This window comes from Nomascus leucogenys, chromosome 20, assembly GCF_006542625.1.
Source record: "Nomascus leucogenys isolate Asia chromosome 20, Asia_NLE_v1, whole genome shotgun sequence".
Lineage (NCBI taxonomy): Eukaryota > Metazoa > Chordata > Mammalia > Primates > Hylobatidae > Nomascus > Nomascus leucogenys.
Genome location: NC_044400.1, coordinates 82,559,474 through 82,573,260, shown reverse-complemented (window position 1 = coordinate 82,573,260; position 13,787 = coordinate 82,559,474).

Below are 13,787 nucleotides of genomic sequence, written 5' to 3'. Positions count from 1 at the left end.
ATATTTATCCTCATTTGGGGTACTCTGAGCTCCTTGAAATTCTGGGTTGATGTCTTCCATCAATTTTCAAAAATTTTTGGCCATTATGTCTTTAAATATTGCCTTTTCTCCATTCTCTCTCACTTTTCTCTTTGGGGCTGCAATTGCATGTATGTTAGACCATTTGTCTTCCTCACATATCTTACACTCCTTTCTGGTCTTTTCATTTTTTTTTTCTGTTGAAGTCTCTTCCAGTTCACTAATCTAATCTCCTTCACTAATCTTCTTTCCTGGTCTTTTGTTGACTCTATCCAATGAGTTCTTCATATACTGTGTTTTTCAGTTCCAGAATGTCCACTTGATTTTTTAAAAAGAGATCCTAATTGTTGAAATTCTCCCTCTTTTCATCTATCTTGTTCATCAATTTCCCTATTTTCTTTAACATATTGATAGTAATTTTAAAGTCCCTCTCTGAATCATCTGCGTATCTCTTTCCATTGCCTGTTTAATATTTTGTCTTCTGGTCATTCAGTCTTTTTTTTTTTTTAAACCATGCCTCATAATTTGGGATTGGATGCTGTATACTGTAGAGGGTTTTTTTTTGTTTTGTTTTGTTGTTGTTGTTGTTGCTTTTGGTATATTGTAGAGGGTTTGAATAATGCTATCCTCCTCCAAGGAGGGTTATTTCCTGCTAGCAAACAGGGCAGATCTATTCCAGTTTTGTGCTTATTCCTAGAATGTAACCCATCCCTGGGATGTAGTCCTTATTTCTAGGGCCTGATCTTATGCCCAGAGTGTAGCCCTTGTAGGGTCCAGGGTGTTTTCTGAGATTCCTCCACCTTGTTGGGTCATGGTCATTTCCCGCCAGGTCCATGTGGCTGACGAAACCTCTGCTTCATTCTTTAGCAGTTGCTGTTTCCTGCTGGTTGTTTTTGTTTGCCTGTTTTGAGTCTCTCTCTACTTTTATGTAACTTAGGTATCAGCCAGTTATTTGAGGAATATTTTTATCCAGATTATTAGGCTCCTTATTTTTGTTTCCTTCCTTTTCTGGATTTCCCTCCTCACTTCCCAGCCACTTTGGCACTCCTGAACTCTGACCTCTCTTTCCTTAGCCCTTTCTCTTGAGATTTATTACCCTAATATGCAATTTGAAATTTTCCTGAGTGAAAAACACCAGGATGATTGTGGAGCTCACCTCGTGTCTTTTCCCTCTCCAAAGATCATGGCCTCTTAAGTCCTGTCTGTGTTGGTTGTACTCAGTGCCTTCAAACAGGTGCTTTAGATGCCCATTGCTATTGGAATTCCCAGCCTTCAGAACTGTGAGAAATGTATTTCTTTTCTTTATAAATTACACAGTCTGTGGCATTCTGATATAGCAACACAATATGGATTGTGACAGATGGCCAACAGGCATCTCAGATTTAATTTACCCAGAAAAAAAATTCCTGACCCCCCGCCCTCCCACCCTGACCGAAACCATGGTCTGCAGTCTTCTCTATCTCTATAAATTCCTCTTTACTTGTCTCTTTGTAAACCCCATTTTCATTCTGTCAGAATGTCTTAAAGGTTCTGCCTTCCAAATGCATCTGGTATCTGACCATAGCTCCCCTCGCTGCAGCTCCCTTGATCCAAGCCCCATCCTCTTTCCTGGATGATGGGAGGAGCTTCCCTGGATATCTCTGCTTCTGCAGCCGTGTGGCATTTAAAGTGTGAATTATACTAAAAGCCTTGTCATTCAGAGTCAAATTCAAAGTCTGTCTGTGGCTGTTGACCAAGGCGTCATGATGCTGACCTTCCATCCCCACCTTCTATCCTCCAGCCGGTCCAGCCTCACTGTCTGCTTCCTCAGACACACTCCCAAGTCTCCCCCATCCCCGTGTTTCACAGCTTCAGGGTTACTATCCCAGTGAGTTCTTCTCCATCCATGCTGGGAGCCTCCTGTCCCCCTCTCTGAGTTGTTTTATGACTTGCTCATTTTCTAGGTTACTGTTTTTCTCTGTCCATGAAACCATAAACACCCTGAAGGCAAGATTCCATTATTTTGTTTCTTTCCAGTTTGAATCCGCAGAATCAAGAACAATGACTCTTAGGTGAGCAATAGATATTTGCCGAATATATAAAGGAAGATGGGGAGAAAAGGAAGAAGAGAGAGAGGGAGATGATCTTTAAAAGGAAAAGAGTGGAATAAACATAAGTAAAAACACAATCTGCAGTTGCCAAGAGAGCTTGAAATTAAGTCCTGGGCAACTGACTGTTTCTGAGCGTTGAGGAAGAACCGCAGTGAGCCTGTGGCTTCACCAAGAAAAGGTTGTGCCGCACAAGTCTCATTCCTTTTTTTGTTACGGAATACCAACAGGGAGAGCTTAGAACACCGTGGATATCGTGGAAATGGCACCGACGGGGAGAGTTTAGAACACTGTGGATATCATGGAAATGGCACCAATGGGGAGAGTTTAGAACACCGTGGATAGGATATCACAGGAAATGGCACCGACGGGGAGAGTTTAGAACACTGTGGATATCGTGGAAATGGCACGATAGGGAGAGTTTAGAACACCGTGGATATCATGGAAATGGCACCGACGGGGAGAGTTTAGAACACCGTGGATAGGATATCACAGGAAATAGTGAACATGGATATCACAGGAAATGGCACTGACAGGGAGAGTTTAGAACACTGTGGATATCATGGAAATGGACTTCAGAAAGGCTTTTTTGTGTTATTTTTCAGCCAAGTCAAGAAGTGAGTTGCATCCACATCTGGCTGCATGCTTGTAATTAGAATCTGACTTTCGAATTCACCTCAATGTGCCTGGAAGTCTTAGAACCACAGTTCATCCTGCAATTTGTCCAGTTCTGATTAAAAGCACTCACTCCACATGTGCCAGGCACTGCAATACGCTTTGGGGATACGAAGGTTAATAGAAGAGTTCATGCCCTCAAAGAGCTCATTGAGTCCTAATACACCTTCAAACCAGAAGCGTCCCTGCTGACACAGAGCAAAATGACCACTTTTATGAGCAACATGAAACTGGGAAGGGACCCAGATATGCTCCTGTCCCCATCCCCATCCCCCTGGCACAGGGCCTGTGTCCCAGTGGCCTGCTGGTAGACCACAGCAGCCAAGGCAAAAGGCCAATCCCGGCTCTCCCCCCGGCCAGCTTCACACGACTCCATCTGTGGGAAATTGTGGCCCATTTTGAGGGCATCATATTTGGACCATGACTTACTTGTGGTTGTTTGTTTAATTGGTTTTGATGAGTTTGGTTTGCTTTTCTCTCCTTGTACGATTTGCCCATTTTCTGTCCTCGGTTTTTCCATGTCTGAGTAATATAATCCTCTGTTATCTTATGCCCATCCCCCATTTTTGCTGGAGCCTTCCACCCTCCTGCCTCAGTCTCCACAGCCTGCTCCCTCGGCCTCCTCTGGGCTGGCTGTCCTGGGTCAGCAGTGAGTTCTTCCTTGGATTACGTGCTTTGTGGCTTCTTTGCTGAATGCAGCCTGGGGCAGGGGCGGGGCAGGGCCAGGGAGCTCGCCTGTCTTGCCCTACAGAGTCTCCAGCTCCCAGCTCTTAGCTTGACCCAAACGAGATACTTTCACGCATGCGTGTTACAAAGTGGAGCGAACCCACACACTTGGCAACTAAGGAGAGTTAGCCTGCAAAGAGAAATCTGGGACGGGTGGAATCTCTGACTTCAGTTATGACGGACTTTCAGGTGAAAAAAATGTGGATTTATTTTGAGTGGACCCAGATAGCAGAACAAGGATGATTGGATACAGTTGTGGAGATGTAGTTCCTGCACTATGGACAGCTGTGGGCTGTGCTCCCCAGAAGGAAAAGGAGAGCAGCCACCCCAGAGCGCCAGTGCAGAGGCTCCCTTGGCACTAGGGTGTGGGGCAGGCATGGGCTCCTCCACTGGAGGGCAGTGGGTGAGGGGCACCAGCCCACAGGATGGCTTCCAGGACCAGAGTCTGTAGCTCTTGGACTTTAAGGTCGTACTGTTCTCTTTTAAAGAATAGTTAAAACCGTGGCCTGATGTGCCTTTTTTTTTTCTTTTTTTGACACGGAGTCTCGTTCTGTCACCCAGGCTAGAGTTCAGTGGCACGATCTCAGCTCACTACAACCTCTGTCTTCCCGGTTCAAGTGATTCTCCTGCTTCAGCCTCCCAAGTAGCCAGGACTACAGGTGCCCACCACTACTCCTGGCTAATTTTCTTTTTTGTATTTTTAGTAGAGATGGGGTTTCACCATGTTGGCCAGGCTGGTCTTGAACCCCTGACCTCAAATGATCACCTGCCTTGGCCTCCCAAAGTGCTGGGATTACAGGTGTGAACCACCATGCCTGGCCCTTATGCACTTTCAAAGTTTTCCGTAACGGTGAGTTTTTTTTTTTCTTTTTTTTTTTGAGACGAAGTCTCGCTCTGTCGCCCAGACTGGAGTGCAGTGGCACGATCTCGGCTCACTGCAAGCTCTGCCTCCCAGGTTCATGCCATTCTCCTGCCTCAGCCTCCCAAGTAGCTGGGACTACAGGCACCCACCACCACGCCCGGCTAATTTTTTGTATTTTTAGTAGAGACAGGGTTTCACCGTGTTAGCCAGGATGGTCTCGATCTCCTGACCTTGTGATGCGCCCGCCTTGACCTCCCAAAGTGCTGGGATTACAGTCATGAGCCACCGCACCCAGCCAACAGTGAGTTTTAAGTAGCTGAGCTCTAAATCTAAATAATTGCCCAAGGATGATGGTTAAGGAGACTGCAGAGTGGAAAGAACAGAGAGGAGGGAGGCTTGGGAAGACCAGGTGAGGAGGAGCAGTCAGTCAGGGAAGAGCCCTGGCAAGAACAGAGGAGGGAGGAGTGGACAGCAGCATCCGAGGGAAGGAGGACTCCAGAGGCTCCTGACTTGGGCGAGGGAGTCAGCCACAGTGGGCCCTGGTCTTCTAGCCAGATGGGACCGCTGTCAGAGGATCCTTGGGGTGTCACATTTCTAGCTGGAAACTTCTGTGGCTGGTGGCACCCTTGCCTGAGTTTTGCTTGGGTCCACTGGGCTTGTTCTGCCCACTCAGCCTGGCATGCTGCACTCAACTCATGCTACTGGCCTGGATCCCACACCTGCCAAGAGTGAGTCAGGCACAGAGCAGTGAGGGGTGTGTGAGTGAGCATGGGGTCCAGCCACTGTGCAGTCAGGCATGCCAGCAGCTGCAGCAAGATGGGCAGCTGCAGGTGCTGACATGGGCACTGGCTCTCTGCAAGGCTGCAGCTGGACCAGGTGCACTGCAAGCAGCTTCCACAGCTGGCACTGGGGAATGTAGTATGCCAGGAACCACAGGGCCCCAAAGAGGGAATCCAACTCAGAAGGGGCAGGGCTCCTGCTTATCCCTGGCCTGGGGGGCTCCCAAGTCTGGGCTCCCTGAAGGGCTGCAGCTCTTCTCTCCTTCTCTTCCCCCATAGCATGGCAAGCAAGGGGCATGTTTCAGCCCTGTTTGTGTTACCCCAGCTCTTTTAGCCTTGCCATTCGACGGGTCCCAAGTTCTTGTCCTGTGACTAGGAAGAATGAGGTCTGCAGACAAGCGGAGTGTGAGCAAGAGGAAGACGAGCTTTACTGAGCCATACAACAGCTCAGAGGAGACCCGCAGGGGCAGCTCCTTTCCACAGCCAGGGTGTCCCAACGAGTGTTCAGCTCCTAGCACAGAGGAGACCCTAGACTGGGAAGCTCCTCTCGGCAGGCAGGCCTTCCCGTCATCTCTGAGGCTCTCAGCAGACAGGAGGCCCTGGAGTTGGTTGCTCCTCTCTGCAGACAGGCTATCCCATTGTGTCTGCAGCTCTCAGCAGAGAGGAGGCCCTAGAGTGGGTTGCTCCTCTCTATAGGCAGGTCCTCCTTGTCATCTCCCCAGCTCTCAGCAGAGAGGAGGCCCTGGAGTGGGTTGCTCCTCTCTGCAGACAGGCCATCCTGTTGTGTCTGTGGCTCTCAGCAGAGAGGAGGCCCTGGAGTGGGTAGCTCCCCTCTGCATTTGGTTGCCGTGATGTCTGCTCAGCTCTGGTTGAGCCTAGGGCTTTTATGGGCCTTAGAGGGGAGGAAGTGCACTCTGATTTGTCCATCGGCAGTCATAGGTAAAGGCATCACAAGTTCCCACTCTGGTCTGCACGACTGGCAGCCCAGTCCCCAGCCTTCAGGACCTCCCTGGCCTGAAGGTGGGGGCCTCACCAGGGACCTGCCACCTTCCACCCAGGAACTTGTCTGCCTCCTGCTGCCATTTGTGCTGCCCAGACTGTAGGTGCCAAGGGGTGCCTGCAGGCCAGTGCCAAGCTACCCTCGGCCCCCCCTTGGCTTCCCTCCTATCTTCAGCACTCAAAGTCTGGAGGGGGCTGTGGCAGCAGGGGGCTGGTGTATCAGCACTGCTCTGAGTGTGTGCACACCTGGCCAGGCTGTGACAATGCCCAGGCTTGCCCCGACTTTACTCTGAGATCAGAGTGGACACTGACAGCAGGGAGAAGCCAGGCAGCAGGAGCAGGCATTTCCGAACCTGCGAAGGCCGGGGATGGGGCTTCCTGGGCCCCCAAGAGTGCAGAGATGCCTGGGTCCGCAGCCATGGTTTGGGCAGCTGCAGCTGCGCCCAAGAGAGTGGGGCTTCTATCTGCTCCCAGCTTCCCGCAAGAGCACAGGGATGCCTGGGTCTGCAGCCACGACTTGGGCAGCTGCATCTGTGCCCGGGGGGTGGGGCTCCTGCCTGCTCCATGGAGCAGGAGGCCTGGATCTGCAGCTGGGACTTGGGTGGTGCACCTGCCTGTTCTGTGGATCAGGAGGTCTGGGTCTACAACTGTGACTTCAGTGGCTGCAGCTGTGCCCAGGATAGTGGAGCCCCCATCTGCTCCCAGCCAGAGAGCACAGGGATGCCTAAGTCTGCAGAGAGCTCCCACCCCAACTTGGAAGGGGCAGGGCTCCTGCTTGTCCCCAGCTCCTGCCAGTTCCATGGAGCATGCAGCCCTGACGCACCTCCCTGCTGCAGCTGGCATGATGGCACCAGCCGCTCTAGATGGACCATGGTGCCATCACTGAGACCCTGCCTTGACACCGCTGTCAGGACACTCTAGCCACACTTTCCTTCCTGCTGCCAATGCCTCCATGGCTCAGGTGGCTGCAGCTCCTTGAGATGTCCCAGTGGGTCCTGGGTGAGCCCATCCAGCGGATGGGCCATGAGGCAACAGGCAAGTGGACAGGCCAGCACTGTCCCCCTTCCTCCGCCTCTTCCTCTGCCCCTTCAACTGCAGGCTGGAAAATTCACATGTTACCAGGAAAACAGCCGGCTACCCAGGGCTATTTACCTCAGGGGCCAAGCTTCCCTTGGGATGAGATCGTTGGGCTCAGAGAACATGTTGAGCAAACACAGTACTTTCTGTGAGGTGGATTAGGTTCTAAAAGCCTTACAGAGTAACCTAATCATTAGCACAACCAAAATAAATAGATGTTTGTTTGTTTATCATCATTTCATTTCACAAATGAAACAGAGAGGGTAATTCACTTGCCCAGTGGCACACAGCTGTCAGGTGACAGAGCTGGGATTTGGATCCAGGCAGGCTCGTACAGACTCCAGAATCCCAAATATGGCTTCATCCACAGTGACGGAGTGGCAGCGGGGGCTCTAAGACCACCCAGCTCTCCTCCCGGGCATTTTTTCCATTCTACTCATCCCAATACTTGATCTCACATTGCTCTCTCTCTTTCTCTGCCTCCATGCTTGATGCATTTACTTAGTCTTTTGCAGGATGGGTCATTACTTTTTGCAATAGCACACTCAAAGGTAATGACCAAGATAAATGGAAAAGAGGATGCAACAGTATTCATTGTAAGATTGAATGGGATATAAAATATGTAATCAGCACTTGTGGGGAATATCACTAGATTCTCTTCCTCCTACTTTTTTTTTGCATGAAAACCAGGGAATTTGATGTTGATTCTGGCCTGAATGTTAAGCACATGCTGGATTTTCTACACCGTTCTGACACCATGGGTACTTGTTTCTTTCTCAGAAGGCAGGTGAAGCTCAGCTGTGTGGGGCTGTGCTTCGTGGTAGTGTGGGAAACGTGTGGAAGTCACTATGGTGTTAGCAGGTTTTACTAGCAGTTTGCTTGGAAAACAGTCTCCGATCTGCACTTGCACGCCCACCACGATGCCTTCTCCCCACGGCTCTGTGGTCACCAGGAGGCCAGGGCACAGAGGACGTGCAACTTGTGCTCCTGTCCTGCTGCACAGTCTAAAGACCTGACCTGACGTGCGTTTTGAATGTTCAACCACTATTAGAGTGAGAAACGGCATCCAAGATGCTTTTACTAAGGAACATTGACAACTGGAAAAACAAATCAAGCTTGGATTCCAGGGAACCGTGTCCAGATTTCCTGTTCTATGAATTTTACCATTCACTCTTAACGGCTGTTAGGTTTGAATAACTTGGTAAACTATCAAGAGAAAATCGTGCAGCAGTATGTTCACTGCCAAGTAATATGGACGTAGAGGATGGCATAATTCTGTAAAACCACTTCTGGAGTTCAACATTTAACCGAGCACATTTTACTCACCTGTTACCAACGTGTCACTTGGAATGTCTTCTATTAGGCATTTCTCCTCACGTTCCCCTGCGTGGAAATAAAAGGCAGTTGAAAATGGAAAACCAAAACAAAGAAGAAATGTTAACATTTGCATTTCTGTTGCTTGAGCCACTGCTGGTAATACTTTCTTTGAAATGGATCCGTTGCAGGTGCCACTGGTTAGTGAGTGTTTGTATTTCATTGGCGAATTTTGTAAAATTGATTTTCATGAGAAGTGACACGTGGCACTGACACTGGGCAGATACTTGCAGCAAATCCCACGAACAAGATAAAAAGGCGTAAGAATTTGGGGCCTTTCCAAGCTAATGATGCAGAGTTCCTTCTGCTCCGCCACTTTGAAGATATTGAAGCGTTCTGAGTGAAGAAGCTTCTAATGAAGATGGTGTCATGGAGTATGAGAAATGAGAGATGGGGAGGCAGATGTAGGCAGGAAGGGAGGGAGGCTGGGTGTGGGGGTGAGGCTGGGTGTGGGGGTGAGGCTAGGCATGTCGAGGGGAGGCTGGGTGCGGTGGGGAGGCTAGATTTGGGGGGGTGAGGCTGGGTGTCTGGGGGGAGTCTAGGTGTGTCAGGGGAGGCTGGGTGTCTGGGGGAAAGCTGGGTTTGTGGGAGGGAGTTTGGGTGTATTGGGGGAGGTCGGGTGCCAGGGGGAAAGCTGGGTGTGTGGGAAGGAGTTTGGGTGTGTTGGGGTGTTGGTGGGGCCGGGTGCTGGGGGGAAAGCTGGGTGTGTGGGAAGGAGTTTGGGTGTGTTGGGGTGTTGGTGGAGGCCGGGTGCGGGGGGAAGCTGGGTGTGGGGGGGGGGTGGGGGTTGGTGGAGGCCGGGTGCTGGGGGAAAGCTGGGTGTGTGGGAAGGAGTTTGGGTGTGTTGGGGTATTGGGGGAGGCTGGGTGCTGGGGGTTAGGCTGGGTTGGGAGGAGTCTGGGTGTGAGGGTGAGGGTGGGAGGCTGGGTGCGGGGGAGGTGGGTGTGGACCTGTGGGTGGGAGGAAGGGAACCTGGCTAAAGTGGAACCACTTGGACTAGGAAGAGTGCATGCCCTGAAGAGACTAAGTCTGTTTCCTCATTTAAAAAAGGAGTGAAAATCACTTAGTGATCCATTAGTTCTTGGCTGTGACATCCAGTGTTTTCTCTTCAAACCTTTTATTTAAAAATATTTGTAGACTAACAAAAAGTTACAAAAATAGTGCAGAGAGGTCCTGTGACCCATCCCTCAACGCCCCCAGTGCAACATCTTATGTGACTAAGATCACTGCAGGACTGCGTCACGGGGACCGGGCATTTGACAGTGGCAGAGAACAGCTAGCTCGGCTGCAAAGCTCACGTGGTGCTCACATTTTTGCACACACTTGTTTTTTGTATGTGAGTGCACCATCATGAGAATGCTTCAGCGAGCCCTTACGAGCACTCTGGAAGGAAGTGGGAAGACGGAAAGAATGCATCGTGTGGTTTGGAGCAAGTGCTGGCGGCCGAGGGCCTGGGCTGTCTGACTGCACTGCTTCTCAGTGATGTGAGTGTGGACAGATCGACGGACCTCCAGATCGTCACCCATAAGGCAGGGGCGGTGCTGCCCCACAGCATTGTCACAGGGATTGGATGACACAGGCAGTGTGGGCTTCTCAGCCCTGGTCTGGTTCACAGCGGGCATTTGGTGAAGGGTGTAGCTGTTGCTTTTCTGGTGCCAGGTGGAGCTGTGGCTGGATTCCAAGCATGTGGCAAGGGCGACCAGGCACACACCTGCAGCTGTCTTCATCCACGACCTGCCCTTCCTCCTACCTAAACCCAGCTCCAGTTTCAGACCCCACATTTTCCTTCCTCCTCAGAGACCTCTCTCCCTTCCCACTGGTCTGTGCCCTCTGCCTCAGTCTCCCCAACAGCCAATGTTTTCCTTTAGAGGCGTTCTGTAGCACAGTGTTGACAAGCCTAGACTCTGGGGCCACACTGTCTGGCTGTCCCTCCTTTGCCCCTTACCTCCTGTGCGATCCTAGGCAAGTTCCTTAGTTGTTCTCTGCCTCAGTTTCCTCATCTGAGAGAATAAAGAGCCCACTTTATACGGTGGTTGTAAAGACCAAATGATACTCTCTGTGTAAAGTGCTAAGAACAGTCCCTGGCACACAGCACACTCTATGTAAGCGTTTGCCAGTGTTATTCCATAGCCTGACATCTTGAGGGGTTGCCAGATAGCCTAGCTCCACTTCTCCACTTCCTCACACAGCTAAAAAAATACCAAAACCATCTATTCTAGAACATTTTAAGCACATGAAACTAGAGAATTGTGTGATGAACCCCAAACTAGTTTTACTTAACCAACACACACACATACACACCACACACACTTTTAAAGTATGTCAGGTCAGAGGCCGTTTTCACCTATCAGCACTTCAGTATGCATCACTAACTAGTGAGGACCTTATTAAATGAAACAGTCACCAACCGTGCCATCACAACAAGGTTAATAAGAATCCCTTCCTGTCATCCGACACCCAGTTCAGTCACGTTTCCCTGATTGCCTTAAAAGTTCTTTTTCACAGTTGATTTATTTTGATCAGCACCTAAACAGAATCCACACATGACACTTGGTTGCTATGTCTATTAAAACTCTTTTATTTCATAGGGTCTGCCTTCCCCACACCAGTCTCTTTCTTAACCCACTAATTTGTTGGAGGCCCTGGGGCCCTTGCTCATGGCGGCCGGCATCTCAGGTGTGGGTGAAAGTGTCCTCAGGTGCTGTTGGACTCAGCACACCTTCGCTGTGACTGCAAATCTCTGGGGGTTCTTGTTGAGCTCACGCCCTGATCTGGAGGCGAGGACGGGGCCTGGGCACTGACACTGCTGCTCCAGAGACTGTGCTGGGAGTGGCGAAGGGTTGGCTGGCTCTTCTTGCAGCTTTCCAGATACTGGCGTGTGCAGTTAGAGTTGAGACTCGGGCTCAGACTTTAAGCTAGAGTCGCTGCTGAGTGCCTCCTGGTGCCTCACAGTGGAGGCCATGATGTCCAGTTGTCCTGTCTTGAGTGACCACAGCCCGCCAGGGGCTCAGTGCTGTCCCCACTTGCCCCTTGTCAGGTTCCCTCAGCCTCTGCCTGGCAGTTTTGACATCCACTCTCTCTCTCGATTCCTCTTTCCTCAGTGGTTGCTACAGGAGAACTTCTCACCAACTAGCTGCTTGCCCTGAAGCAGTTTGTACAGGAAAGGCCGGCCATGGGCTTGGTTCTTTCCCTAAAATTAGCGGTTTTCAAAGGAGTATGTTTGTTCCCTAACAGTCGCCATGTAACCAATGGAGATTCTTTAAAGTATCATTATGAATTCATGAGTGGTTGGGTATTTAATGCTTTTCTGATATATTGGAGTCATTATTCTTAATACTTAAATTGGCCAACCTTTGGCTAATGGTGACCCTTCAGTTTCACTCCTGTGTCCTTTAGACAGAATAACATTCACTCTTTAATATAATATAAAAGGCATTCACGTGAGGGGCATTTGCTTCTGCAGATTGTCATTGCCCTGAGCTTTCTCAGAGGACAGAGCTAGGAAAGGTTTTATTGTGGGCTTATTTTTAAATTAAAAAATGAGCTCATATTCTCATGTCCAATCGAAGTGTAAGACTAAAGAGTTTTACTTAATTTCATTGAATATATACTTGTATCTCTTTTATGCCAAAAATCTACTTGCTGGCATTAAAATAATTTATTTGCTTTATCCTTCAATATAGCTATACAGGCCATACCTTGGAGACATTGCGGGTTCAGATCCAGACCACCAATAAAGCAAATATTGCAGTAAACCAAGTCACACAAATGTTTTTGTTTCCCAGTGCGTATAAAAGTTATATTTGTACTGTAGTCTATTGAGCACTGTGTCTACAAAAAAGATGTATGTACCTTAATTAACATACTTTATTGCTAAAAAATGCTAATGATTATCTGAGCCTTCATGGAGTGGTAACCTTTTTGCTGGTGGAGGGTCTTGCCTTGATGTGGGCGGCTGCTAACTGATCAGAGTGGTGGCTGCTGAAGGTTGTGGTGGCTGTGGCAATGTCTTAAAATTAGACAACAGTGAAGTTTGTCATATCAATTGATGCTTTCACAAAAGATTCCTCTGTAGCATGTGACACTTTGATAGCATTTTACCCACAGTAGAAAGTCTTTCAGAATTGGAGCCAATCCTGTCAAACTCTGCTGCTGCTGTATCAACTAAGTTTATGGAATATTCTAAACCCTTGGTTTCATTTCAGTGTTCACAGCATCTTCACCAGGACTAGATTCCATCTCAGTAAACTGCTTTCTTTGCTCATCCATGAGAAGCAACTCCTCATCTGTTCACGTTTCATCCTGAGATTGCAGTAATTCGGTCCCATCTGCAGGCTCCGCTTCTAATTCTGTTTCTCTTGCTGTTTCCACCACATCTGCAGTGACTTCCTCCACTGAAGTCTTCAACTCCTCAAAGTCATCCTTGAGGGTTAAGATCAGCTTCTCCCAAACTCCTGTTCATGTTGATATTTGTATGTCCTCCCATGAATCATCAATGTTTTGAATGGCATCTGGAATAGTGAATCCTTTCCAGAAGGTTTTCAATTTACTTGTCCAGATTCATGAGAGGAATCCCTATCTGTGTCAGCTATAGCCTTACAAAATGTATTTCTCAAATAGTAAGACTTGATAATTGAAATTACTCCTTGATCCATGGGCTGCAGAATGGATGTTGTGTTAGCAGGCATGAAAACAACAGTAATCTCCTTATACATTTTCATCAGAGCTCTTGGGTGACCAGCTGCATTGTCAGTATTTTCAATGCATAGTAATACTTTGAAATAATCTTTTTTTTTTTTCTGAGCAGTAGGTCTTAAAAGTAGGCTTAAAATATTCAGTTAGCCATGCTGTAAACAGACGGCTGTCATCCAGGCCATGTTGTTCCATGTATAGAGCGTAAGTGGAGTAGGTTTAGCATAATTATTAAGGACCCTAAGATTTTCAGAATGGTCAATGAGGATTAGAGTCAACTTTAAGTCACCAGCTGCATTACCCCCTAATGAGAGAGTTAGCTTGTCATTCGAAGCTTTGAAGCCAGACACTGGCTTCTCTCTAGCTATGAAAGTTCTAGATGGCATCTTCGTCCAAGAGAAGACTGTGTTGTCCACATTTAAAATCCACTGTTTAGTGTAGCCATCTTCATCAATGATCTTAGCTACATCTTCTGGGTAACTTGCTGCAGCTTCTACA